This window comes from Saimiri boliviensis, chromosome 12 (genome assembly GCF_048565385.1).
Source record: "Saimiri boliviensis isolate mSaiBol1 chromosome 12, mSaiBol1.pri, whole genome shotgun sequence".
NCBI classification, from domain to species: domain Eukaryota; kingdom Metazoa; phylum Chordata; class Mammalia; order Primates; family Cebidae; genus Saimiri; species Saimiri boliviensis.
In genome coordinates, this window is record NC_133460.1 from 82,009,911 (window position 1) to 82,022,380 (window position 12,470).

Genomic DNA, 12,470 nt, shown 5'->3' on the forward strand with positions numbered 1-12,470 from the left:
GTGTAAAACAATCACATCTGGCCGAGCATGGTGGCTCATGCCTGTAATCCCAGAGTTTGGGAGGCTGAGTTGGGGGGATCTCTTGAGCCCAAGAGTTCACCAGCCTGGACAACATGGCAAAAACCTGTGTCCACACACACACACACACACAAATTTAGCCAGGCATGGTGGGGTATGCTTGTGGTCCCAGCTAGTTGGGAGGCTGAGGCAGGAGGATTGCTTGAGCCCTAGAGGTCGAGGATCTACTAAGCCAGGATCATATCACTGTACTTCAGCCTGGACGACAGTGAGACCCTGTCAAGAACAAATACCTCCTTCATATTAGTGTGGAAGATAGCAACTCCACAACACCACTAGCACCACACAACCTGGATAGCTGTACAGATTGTTTTGAGAATTTTATTATAATTTTTTTTTTTTTTTTTTAAACACAGGGTCTCACTCTGTTCCCATCTGGAGAGCAGTAGCATGATCTTGGCTCACTGCAACCTCTGCCTCCCAATCTCAAGTGATCCTCCCACCTCAGCCTCCTGAGAAGCTGGGACTACAGGTGCACACCACCACACCCAGCTAATTTTTAGATTTTGTATAGAGATGGGGTTTTGCCATGTTGACCAAGCTGCTCTTGAACTTCCAGGCTCAAGCAATCCACCTGCCTCAGCCTCCCAAAGTGCTGGGATTACAGGCATGAAACACTGCACCCAGCCCATTTACTTTTTAGAGACAGGATCTCATGCTGTTGCTCAGGCTGAAGTGCAGTGGTACAATCATGACTCACAGTGGCCTTGACTTCCTGGGCTCAAGCAATCCTCCCACCTCAGCCTCCCAAAGTGCCATTCTCCCTCCTCTGCCTCCCAAAGCCCTGGGATTAAAGGCATGAGCCACTGCACCTGGCCATGTTTTGAGAATCTGAAAACAACTCTATTGTGTTAAATGCTGAAATTCTGAGGTTTGTTACAGCATCTAACATAACCTTGACTCATGCAGAGGGATAAAGTTGTCAGGTAAGAGAGGTGGGGAGAGAGCAGCACATCTTAGTACCATGAAAAAGTTCATGACACTATGTTTATGATATTGTGGCACACAATGTCTAGGGGAGAGGAAAGACGAGGGCATGTTCAGGGTGCAGTGCAGAGGAGCTGCACTGGCAAATGCAGGGCCCGGCTGTGAGTGCAGGTGGGCAGAGAGACCTGATTTGTGTTTGAAGAGGAGCCCTACCCCCAGAGGTGCCAGGCTTAGGGGACTGACAGAGGAGGCATGTCCCAAAGATGCCAGTTTAGGACTGACGGAAAAATAGCAGGCTCTGATCAGACACAGTCCAATGCCTTCACTCGTCTACCACAGCCCAGGTGAGTTACTGTCGGCCTCTATTTTTTCCCGGTCTCACAGGCCCTCTATTTCACAGAACCCCAGTGCGTTTCTCCTAGGCAGGGTGGGTTGCTTCAGTGGGGCAGTTCTGAGTGTCCCTCTCTGGGTAGTTTGGTTTCTTGGGGAAAAGAAGGGGCACATGACTCCACACATCTGTAGACCCCAACATGCAGGTACACTTTTTTGTGTTTTTTTTTTTTTTTTTTGAGACAGAGTCTCACTCTGTCATCCAGGCTGGAGTGAAGTGATGTGATCTCAGCTCATTGCAACCTCCGCTCCTAGGCTCAAATGATTCTCCTGCCTCAGCCTCCCAAGCAGATGGGATTACAAGTGCACACCACCATGCCTGGCTAATTTGTATTTTTAGTAGAAACAGGTTTTCTCCATGTTGGTCAGGCTGGTCTCGAACTCCTGACCTCAGGTGATCTACCTGCCTTGGCCTCCCAAAGTGCTGAGGTTACAGGAGTGAGCCACTGCCCCTGGCCTGGTTTGTCTTTTCTACGTCTCCAGTTAATCCTCCTCTGTCTGCTCTTACTGTTGGAGAAACCCAAGCTTAGCCCTTGTGTTTTCTTCTCTGTCTACACTCATCCACTTGTCGATCTCCCAGTGTATTTGCTTGAAACACACACATATGCACACACACGTGTGTGCCTTCTTCATGTACTTGCCCTGCCTGGATCTCTCCCCAGAGCTTCGGTTCTGTGTATCCAGCCACTCTGGCGGCTCCATTTCCATTGGGACGTCTATCAGCCATCTCCACCTCAACACGTCTGCAACTGAACCCCTGACTTTCTCTGCCCCATGTGCTCCATCTGCAGTCTTCCCCATCCCAGTTAACGACCAGTCCGTGAATCCAGTAGCTCGGGCTTGGAGTCATCCTTGACTCCTCCCTTCCTCTCACACTCCACAAACGTTCAGCAAATCCTGCGGTCACCACCTTCAAGATATATCCAGAATGCGGCCGGGTGCGGTGGCTTAAGCCTGTAATCCCAGAACTTTGGGAGGCCGAGGTGGGTAGATCACGAGGTCAAGAGATCGAGACCATCCTGGTCAACATGGTGAAACCCTGTCTCTACCAAAAATACAAAAAATCACCGGGCGCGGTGGCTCACGCCTATAATCCCAGCACTTTGGGAGGCCGAAGCAGGTGGATCACAAGGTCAAGAAATCGAGACCATCCTGGTCAACATGGTGAAACCCCGTCTCTACTAAAAATACAAAAATTAGCTGGGCATGGTGGTGCGTGCCTGTAATCCCAGCTACTCAGGAGGCTGAGGCAGGAGAATTGCCTGAACCCAGGAGGCGGAGGTTTTGGTGAGCCGAGATCATGCCATTGCACTCCAGCCTGGGTAACAAGAGGGAAACTCCGTCTCAAAAAAATAAATAAATAAATAAAATACAAAAAATCAGCTGGGCATGGTGGTGCGTGCCTGTAATCCCAGCTACTCAGGAAAGCTGAGGCAGGAGAATTGCCTGAACCCAGGAGGTGGAGGTTGCAGTGAGCCGAGACTGCGCCATTGCATTCCAGCCTGGGTAACAAGAGCAAAACTCCGTCTCAAAAAAAAAAAAAAAAAAAAAAAAAAAAAAGATATATCCAGAATCCAACCACCTGCAGCACCCACTGAGAGCCCCTGGCTCCCTCGTCTCTCCCTTGGTGACTGCACTAATCTTCTAACTGGTCTCCCTGCTTCTGCCCTTGCCCCTCTGCAGACTATTTTCCACACAGCAACCCCGCGACTTTAGAAAAACCCAAGTCAGATAATGTGACCCCATGTTCACAATCTTCCAGAGGCTTCTCTTTTTCTTTTTTTGAGACGGAGGCTCAGTCGATCCTCCTGCCTCAGCCTCCTGAGTAGCTGGGATTAAAGGCATGTGCCACCAAGCCTGGCTAATTTTTTGCATTTTTAGTAGAAACAGCGTTTCACCATCTTGGCCACACTGGTTTTGAACTCCTGACCTTGTGATCTGCCCGCCTCGGCCTCCCAAAGTGCTGGGATTACAGGTGTGAGCCACTGTGCCCAGCCGGTAAGAGGCTTTTCTATTGGGAGGAAAAGGCAAAGTCCTCAGACCCACAGGATGTGGCCCCTGCCCTCATCCTAAGCCCATCTCCTACCACACCCACCTCATTCACTCAGCTGCAGCCGCTTTTCCTTGAACACCCCAAACACAGGCCTGCCTCAGGGCCTTTGCACTTGCTGCTTCCTCCATCCAAGAAGTTATATAAAGGCTCAATTCCTCACCTCTTTCAAGACTTTAGCCACTTTCTCAGGTTACCCAATTTAAAGCTGAAACCTTCCTGGCTGGGCACAGTGGCTCACACTTGTAATCACAGCACTTTGGGAGGCCAAGGCGGGCAGATCACTCAAGTGCAGATCGCTTGCAGTCAGGAGTTTGAGACCAGCCTGACCAACATGGTGAAACCCCATCTCTACTAAAAATACAAAATGGCCCAGGTGAAGTGGCAGGCACCTGTAACCCCAGCTACTGGTGAGGGTGAGGCAGGAGAATCAGCTGAACCCAGGAAATAAAGGTTATAGTGAGCAGAGATCGTGCTCCTGCACTCCAGCCTGGGCAACAGAGCAATACCTACAATTAGGTATTGATTTTGTTTGGTTCCACCGTGAAAGCTTGGGATTTGCTTGTTTTGTTTGATGCCTAGGACAGTGCCTGACACAGAAGGCAACAGTAAAAATGTGTTGATAGAGCCGGGCGCGGTGGCTCAAGCCTGTAATCCCAGCACTTTGGGAGGCCGAGGCGGGTAGATCACAAGGTCAAGAGATCGAGACCATCTTGGTCAACATGGTGAAACCCCGTCTCTACTAAAAATACAAAAAAAAATGTGTTGATGATTGAATGAAAGGCATCCAGCCTTGGTGTTCTAGTAGAATAAGGGGTAGTCTTCCCTCTGCAGAAGATGAGATCCCTGCACCAACAGCACTGAATTCAGGCTTCAGTTTGCATATCACTTATACAGCCACTTTTTTTTTTTTTTTTTTTGAGACGGAGTCTCGCTCTATCACCAGGCTCAAGTGCAGTGGTGCGATCCCTGCTCACTGCAACCTCCGCCTCCCAGGTTCAAGTGATTCACCTGATCGTAACAGCAGCTTCCCAGCAGGCCTCCTCATAGCCTCTTGTCCTGTTCTAATCCATCATCCATACAATAGCCAGTGATTAAAAAAAAAAAAAAAAAAGGCCGGGCACGGTGGCTCAAGCCTGTAATCCCAGCACTTTGGGAGGCCGAGGCGGGTGGATCACGAGGTCAGGAGATCGAGACCATCCTGGTCGATATGGTGAAACCCCATCTCTACTAAAAATACAAAAAAGCAGCTGGGAATGGTGGTGCGTGCCTGTAATCCAAGCTACTCAGGAGGCTGAGGCAGGAGAATTGCCTGAACCCAGGAGGCGGAGGTTGCGGTGAGCCGAGATCGTGCCATTGCACTCCAGCCTGGGTAACAAGAGCGAAACTCCGTCTCAAAAAAAAAAAAAAAAAAAAGCTAATTGGATCAGGTGAGTGTCCTGCACACCGTCTCCCCTCTAATTTGAGTGAGGATAATTCCAGTCCCACTGAGAATGGCCTCCGCCACCAGCCTCAGCCCTGTCTGCCAGCACTCTCCTCCTAGCACCCCTGGCTGGGTAACCCTGGCCTCCTGTCAGTTCTTTGAAGAAACCAAGCTCTTCCACTCCAGGGCCTCTGCTACCCAACATTCTTTTTCCCCTTCTTGGCCTGTAGCAGCACAGCCCAAAAGCGAGACGCTGTTTTTTTTTTTTTTTTTTTTTTTTGAGACGGAGTTTTGCTCTTGTCGCTCAGGCTGGAGTGCAATGGCATGATCTCAGCATCAGCACACTGCAACCTCTGCCTCCCAGGTTCAAGCGATTCTCCTGTCTCAGCCTCTCAAGTAGGTTGGATTACAGGCACCTGCCACCATGGCCAGCTAATTTTTGTATTTTTAGTGGAGACAGGGTTTCACCATATTGGCCAGGCTTGTCTCAAACAAGGTGACTGTTGCAAGGATCGAAAGAGATGGTGTGAATGAATGTGTTTGGTAAACCGGAGAGCTCCGTACAAGCTCCAGTTGTAACTGCCACTGTACCCACGCAGGAGATGCAAATCTGGCAGGTGTGGATCAGACGCTAGGCCCCTTTGTGAAGTCCCGAGGGAGGACCTACATAGTCCATGTGATAGTCCTCATGGGGGTAGGGGGGAATTTTCTCAGAATACTAGATGTCAGCTTTGCTAGTTGATAAATAACGAGTGTTTGCTTTGGAGCACCCCACCTTCTGCGAGGAGTTGAAACTAGCTGCTGGAATGATGAAGGAAGGCATTTTTAGGTAAGTATTATCACACAATGATCCGATCGATACACATAAAATCTGCTCAGGGTAATACCGTACCTTGTCATTTTTTTTTTTTTCTGAGACGGAGTCTTGCTCTGTCGCTAGGCTGGAGTGCAGTGGCGCAGTCTCGGCTCACTGCAACCCCTGCCTCCTGGGTTCAAGCGATTCTTCCGCCTCAGCCTCCCGAGTAGCTGGGACTACAGGCGCATGCCACCACACCGGGCTAATTTTTGTATTTTTAGTAGAGACGGCGTTTCACCATGTTGGCCAGGATGGTCTCGAGCTCTTGACCTTGTGATCTGCCCACCCTGGCCTCCCTAAGTGCTCAGATAACAGGTGTTTATCTGTGAGCCACTGCGCTCAGCTGGCCTTGTCATTTTTATGAGCATATTTACAACTAAGGGTTGGTCTCAGGTTATCTCCTGTATATGTAATTCAGACTCGGTGACCTCAAGTCCAAGATCTATGGCACAGCAACTCTTCTGGGTAAAAACAAGACTTCTGGCCAGGCGTGGTGGCTCACATCTATAATCCCAGCACTTTGGGAGGCCGAGGTGGGCGGGTCACTTAAGGTCAGGAATTCAAGACCAGCTTGGCCAAAATGGTGAAACCCCGTCTCTACTAAAAGCACAGAAATTAGCTGGGCGTGGTGGCATGTATCTGTAATTCCAGCTACTTGGGAGGCTGAGGCAGGAGAATAGCTTGAACCCAGGAAGCAGAAGTTGAAGTGAGCTGAGATAATGCCACTGCACTCCAGCCTGGGTGATGGAGTGAGATTCTGTCTCAAACAAACAAACAAAAAACCAAGACTTCTAAGAGCCTGCAGAACCTGCATTGGTTGGGGCAGTGGGGGCTGTACAGGTTATTCCTGGCACCAGTTGCAAATCTACCTGCCTGTCATCAGTGCCTCTCATCCTCTTTGAAATTCTGACTTAAAATCATCAGCTCTGTAATTGATTGGTACCGATGGGTCTGCAGGGTGACATCCCTGGAATTTGGAAATCAGGCTGCCCTCTGGAAGTAAAACCCTTCAAGTCCACACATGGTGGATAAAATTAGTTATCTGAACAAGGCCCCAGAGGGAATAGGATGTCTCTCTGGTGAAAGCCAGAACTGGGCTTGGAAGTGCAATCTAGGCATGCCCACCTGTGAAAGAAGCCTTATTAAATCTCAGAAGTGTCTGGGCACAGTGGCTGACTCCTATAATCCCAGCACTTTGGGAGGCTCAGGCAGGTGGATCACCCGAGGTCAGGAGTTAGAGAGCAGCCTGGACAATATGGTGAACCTTGTCTCTACTAAATACACAAAAAATTAGCCAGGTATGGCACCTGTAATCCCAGCTACTTGGGAGGCTGAGACAGGAGAATTGCTTGAACCTGAGAGGTGGAGGTTGTCATAAGCCGAGATCGTGCTACTGCACTCCAGCCTGGGCAAAAAGAGTGACACTCCATCTCAAAAAAAAAAAAAAAAAAAAAAAAAATCTCAGAACAGCAAGAAAGTGGCTGCAAAGGTCCTAGAAGACACCAGAGAGGAAGGATCTGTTCCATTCTGCAGCATGAACCAAAATGGAGGGGCAGGGCCCCAAGAGGCTGCTAGAATGGGGCCCCGTAGGCAGATCTATCCCCAGAGACAAAACTGCCCCACACCAATGATGATATTATTCATATATCAATTGCAGGATTCCCTTTGCCCTGTTTTATGCCCCCAGTACAGAAAAACCACCTATTTCAGCTTCCTATGCAAGAGTATATGCTGAGAAGTCACCCTGAGTATCTTGGATCTTGGGCAGTTATAGTTCTCATTATAAATTAATATATTATAATTTTGACTAAGCCTCATGTGAATCTGTATTCTCTTCTCTGAACCAGATCAATCTTGATTTTATCTTTATTTAGCGGCCCAGCCTAGAGTACAGTGACTATTCACTGGCTGGACCAAAATGCACTGCAGCCTCAACCTCCTGGCCTCAAGTGATCCTCCCACCTCAGCCTCCCAAGCAGCTGGGTCTAGAGGCACATGCCACCATGCCCAGAAACAATCCTGATTTTAGACTTGCAAAGCTGGTCTCCAGACCTCAGCCCTGGAATGAGTATGCAGTGGCAAGCCACTCCACAATCTACCTACGTTCTTAGTATTTACTGATGATTGACCACAGCCTCAATACCCAAATCCAGGCATTTCCATGACAAAGCAATGAGATTTGGAATGAGGACGAAGTTTGCCACTGCAGCCCTGGATGACTCAACTGGCCTCTTACAGCTTGGTAAGTGTTTCTAATGGCAGCAGCTACATTAAGCGTAATTTCAGGAAATGGCAAACCAGCTTACATTGTCCCAAATCAGGGTTATTTTCTGGAGGACAGTCATCTATCTACTCACAATAATGTATATCAAAAATAGGACAAAGAGTAGTCATCATGGCATTTTCTAAATATTGCTTTGCGCACGGTCTGGTATCTAGTGATGGCATTAAATTCCTGCATACAGCAAACAGCAACATACTTATAAACTCAAATATCCTTTGTAAACTGAAATATGTCAGCTGGGCAGATGTTAATAAAACTGAGCCATTGAAAATGATGTCTATGCAGTGTTTACATTAGTATAGGGTAAGAACTTTAGTCAAGCACAAATTTCTAACACAAATTGTCCAGGCATGAACTCATTACATTACAGGTGGCTGATGCCTGTAATCCTAATACTTTTGGAGCCCGAGGCAGGAGGATTGCTTGTGACCAGGGAGTCTGAGGCTGCAATGAACTATGATTGTGCCACTGCAGCCTGGGTGACAGAGCAAGACCTTGTCTAAAACATATATATGTTATATAGATATAATATATAAAATATATATTATATATTAAACATATACATATATATATATATATACACACATATATATCTTTTGCCCTGGGATTACAGGCATGCACCACCACAACTGGCTAATTTTTTTTGTATTTTTAGTAGAGATGGCGTTTCGCCATGTTGGCCAGGCTGGTCTTGAACTCCTACCTCAGGTGATCCACCTGCCTTGGCCTCCTAAAGTGCTGGGATTACAGGCGTGAGCTACTGTGCTGGCTCCATTTTTTTCTTTCTTCGAAACAGGGTCTTACTCTGTTTCTGTGGCTGGAGTATAGCAGCATGATGTCAGCTCACTGCAACCTCCACTTCCCAGACTCAGCCTCCCACCTCAGCCTCCCAAGGAGCTGGGACCACAGGTGTACGCCAACATGCTTGGCTAATGTTTTGTAGAGGCAAGGATCTCACTATATTGCCCAGGCCAGTCTCAAAATCCTGAGCATAAATGATCCTCCTGCCTCGGCCTCCCAAAGTGTTGGGATTACAGTTGTTGAGTCATTGTGCCCAGCCTTACATTTTTTCTTTTCCTTTTTTTTTTGAGATGAAGTCTTGCCCTTGTCGCCCAGGCTGGAGTGCAATGGCGTGATCTCGGCTCACTGCAACCTCCACCTCCCGGGTTCAAGTGATTCTCCTGCCAAGTGATTCTCCTGCCTCAGCCTCCTGAGTAGCTGGTATTGCAGGCGCCTGCCACCATACCTGGCTAATTTTTATATTTTTAGTAGAGGCAGGGTTTCACCATGTTGGCCGGGCTGGTCTTGAACTCCTGAACTCAGGTGATCCGCCCACCTTGGCCTCCCGAAGTGTTAGGATTACAAGCATGAGCCACCGAACCCGGCTACATTTTTTTCTTTAATTAAAAAATAGCACTATGTATATTAAAAACAACAACAACAACAAACAAAATGAAATGTACTAGGGATAACTAAGAATTTGGTAGAATTTGTAGCCCCCGCTTTTACTTTTGTTTTATCCAAATATTCTGTGAATCTTTATCACTTTTATAGTGAAATAGGTATCATTTTAACATTACCCTTTGAAGAAAAATAAGCAACCAAGGAAAAAAAGTGGGGAGAGGACTATGAGGAGTGAAAACAGGTTACCTGAACTTCAGAAACAATTTTGTTACATGTCCCAAACAGTACAGAAAAAAACACCCTTCTTGGGACTGATCAGGTTGCAAGTTAGACTAGCCTTAAAGACAGCCAATGGTGGGAATGAACTGCCAGGACAGTCCCCACCAAGCCTTCTGCCACAATCACGAGAAGGGAAATAGTGAAGGGGCAAGATCAGTTTAACCTGACTCACCTATGGCCAGAAGTGTCACGATGTGGACATGACTGGATGGCCTTTGCAAATGACCCATGGCCAACTGCAGGGTTGTGGTTTCGTAGTCAGGCAGGGTAGGATCTGTTTTCCATTTCTGAGAATGAGACGAGGATGGACCCCAGAAAAGCAAGCCTCAGATTCTGACATGCCCAAAAGCACAAATTAAAATACAGGTATTAATCGACTTACGACCTATGCAACTTACGACCGTTCGACTTTACGACCACAATCGCTAGCCACGACTGCTCCGCGTCTGGCAGCGCAAACGTTGCCCAGCTGGGCGTACGACAGTGCGGACCAGCTTCCGGCAGCACTACCATCTCCGCGTGCACCATTTCAACTGTTATCCCAGACTCGGTACAACAATTTGTGTTTTGTGTCTTGGATATTTTTCATCAAACCCCTCCCAAGGTGTCTACCAAGAGGAAATTGTCTTTGTCTACGCCTCGGCCTGCCAAGAAGGAAAGAAAGGCCATCGATCTCGACACGAAAATGAAGGTAATTAAGCAGTACGGAGGAGGAAAGAAAGTGAATGTGATCGCATAAAATGAACAAAGAAAATTATGATATATAACAATAATGAAAGAAAATTGTGATAAAATATGACTTAAAGATTTTTATAACATCATTTCACAGTACTGTACAGACAGCCTACTCAACTTACGACCAAATCGTGTTACGACCGGTCTGTCGAAACCAATCGTGGTCGTTAAGTCGAGCACTAGCTGTAGTGAGAGCTCTCAACCTTTCTATTCACCCTAAAACTAGATGACTCTTTTTTTTTTTTTTTTTGAGACAGTGTCTTGCTCTGTCACCAGGCACCAGGCTGGAGTGCAGTGGCGCAATCTCAGCTTACTGCAATCTCTGCCTCCTGGGTTCAAGCAATTCTCCTGCCTCAGCCTCCCATGTAGCTGGGACCACAGGCACATGCTACCACATCCAGCTAACTTTTTTGTATTTTTAGTAGAGACAGGGTTTTACCATGTTGGCCAGGATGGTCTTGATCTCTTGACCTCGTGATCCACCTGCCTCGGCCTCCCAAAGTGCTGGGATTACAGGCTTGAGCCACTGTGCCTGGCCCTGGCTCTTTTGTTGATAAACATCCTAAGATTCTTTTTCACCCTCACTGTTGAAACACCACCTTTTTTTTTTTTTTGAGGCGGAGCTTCACTCCTTGTCCAGGCTGGAGTACGAATGGCGAGATCTCGGCTTACTGCGACCTCCACCTCCCAAGTTCAATCAATTCTCCTGCCTCAGACTCCTCTGTAGCTGGGATTACAGGTGTGCGCCACCACACCCAGTGACTTTTGTATTTGTATTTGTATTTATTTATTTATTTTTTTGAGATGGAGTCTCATTCTGTTGCTCAGGCTGGAGTGCAGTGGTGTGATCTTGGCTTAACTGCAACCTCCGCTTTCCAGGTTAAAGCAATTCTCCCGCCTCAGCCTCCCGAAAAGCTGGGATTATAGGCAGGTACCATGCCTGGCTAATTTTTGTACTTTGTATTTTCAGTAGAGACGGGGTTTCACCATGTTAGCCAGGATGGTCTCTATCTCCTGACCTTGTGATCCACCGTATCCAGTTGATTTTGTATTTTTAGTAGAGATGGGGTTTCACCATGTTGTCCAGGCTGGTCTTGAACTCCTGACCTCAGGTGATCTGCCTACCTTGGCCTCCCAAAGAGCTCGGATTACAGGCATGACCAACCACGCCCAGCCTAAAGAACACTGACTTTCAAAATACATGTTTTAAGCACCTGAAGTTTATGAGGCAGAGGATTAATTCTTTCCTCTGCATCAAGATTACTTGTATTTGAAGTCAATTTTCAAAATATGGCATGCAGAACATCACTAACGCCAACCTTTCTAGGTCACCTCCCCTCCCATCTTTTAACAAAAACAAAGCTCCTTGGAAAATGTGCCATAACAAGCAGGTTGGCTTCATGCTTTAAAAAAAAAAAAAAACCAATACTGGGCAATTGGCTCATACCTGTATCTACTTTATATGAAACTTCCCAGTGCATGTGGTCACATTTCCTGATAAACAGGAAAGGACCAGGCTTGGCTAACTTTGACCCACCTTGTGTTCAGAAGTGTAACAATGGGGAGTATGGTTAGATCCCCTCTGCAGATCTCTCATAGCCACTCCTGACCCTCTTTCTTGCTTGCTCTCCAATTCTAATTTCGATGAACAAGGCATGTAAACAGTGCCACCTCTGGGCCAAGCGCAGTTTCTCTCAGCTTTTCCTAGCCCCAAATCATTGGGAGGAAATGCCCTAATTTGGGGGGACGCTGGATCCAGTTAAGCTTGGGTCCCTCAGAGAAGGAGAGTATCCTGAGACAGGCTGCCAGGAGGTGCACAGGGCCTCTGGGACCAGTATCAGAGCCAAGTGCCTTAAACGAGGATGGAAACCAGGAATATGTGAGTGGGAAGAATGTACCAGCCAGGTGCTAGGGGACAAAGCACACTCCTCATACTGGGGTGTGGGAACGGAGCTGGGGTTCTTTGCTTCTGACTGCCTGTGGGAATGCACACACAACAGAGGACCCGGGCTGACAGGACAGTGACCTCAGGACCTCTGTGCCA